Below are 1,250 nucleotides of genomic sequence, written 5' to 3'. Positions count from 1 at the left end.
CCACGTAATTGTACTGATGAATCAGCCATTAGCACGGGTAATCTTAGGGGGGCAGTTTTCAAGAGCTCTGTAATAAAGTTAACTGTTTCAAGAACCCTGTCTGGTACACCAAGTTTATCACAACTATGTCCTCCGTGTGTCCACACCAATATAGTAAACTGAGACCAGGCATGGAGTTAAACCCTGAGCTTGGTATGAATGAAGAGCAGAAGCTGAGCCACGTGCTCCCACTCACTTCCGGGTTAGAGCCTTCTTACGTTAATCAGAGGGGCGGGGCTCTCGGGCTATACGTAATTTCCTGGAGAGGCGGAAGTTGCCGTTACCTGCGAGACGGGGCCTTCTAAAGGAGGATGTCCGAGGCGGGAGCTGTTTAAATCGGCGGTAAATGACTCCGGGGCTAATCGGTGACCAGTTAGGAGCTGTTGCTTGTTTATTGGGGTGAGGATCAAATCCAGCTCGGGGAAAGGGTGCGGTCTGCACTCGGGGAGGAGTCACTGTTCACCCGGGGGAGACACTGTCCGCTCACTGTCCACCCGGGGGGTAGACTCTGTGTCCGCTCACTGTCCACCCGGGGGGTAGACGCTGTGTCCGCTCACTGTTCACCCGGGGAGACAGTGTCCGCTCACTGTCCACCCGGGGGTGGGGTGGGGGGGGGGGTGGGAGAGAGAGACACTGTCCACTCACTGTCCACCCGGGGGTGGGGGGGGTGGGGAGAGAGAGAGAGACACTGTCCACTCTCTGTCCACCCGGGGGATGGGAGAGAGACACTGTGTCCACTCACTGTCCACCCTGGGGGGAGATGCTGTGTCCACTCACTGTCCACCCTGGGGGGGAGACGCTGTGTCCACTCACTGTCCACCTGGGGAAGAGACGCTGTGTCCACTCACTGCCCACCCTGAGGAGAGACGCTCTGTCTGCTCACTGTCCACCTGGAGGGGGGGTGGGGGGAGATGCTGTGTCTGCTCACCGTCCACCCAGGGGGACACTGTCCGCCCACTGGTGGGGGGGGACATACTGTGTCCACACACTGTCTACCCGGGGGACGCACTGACCAGTGTCTGCTCATTATCCACTGTTTAATGAGGCGAGTGACCATAATATAGCAGGCACAGGTGATAATCTTCATTGGAAATCAGCAAATGGCTGACTTCCTAAATAAAACTTTGTACTGGTCTTCACTGTAGAGGAGGGGAATAAAGGAGCAGAGATGATGGAAAACTTAAAAATTCAAATTAATAACAAAATGAATG

The sequence above is a fragment of the Cetorhinus maximus genome, chromosome 21 (assembly GCF_964194155.1).
Source record: "Cetorhinus maximus chromosome 21, sCetMax3.hap1.1, whole genome shotgun sequence".
Lineage (NCBI taxonomy): Eukaryota > Metazoa > Chordata > Chondrichthyes > Lamniformes > Cetorhinidae > Cetorhinus > Cetorhinus maximus.
The sequence above is the reverse complement of the archived record's forward strand: the minus strand, read 5'-3'. Positions refer to the sequence as shown.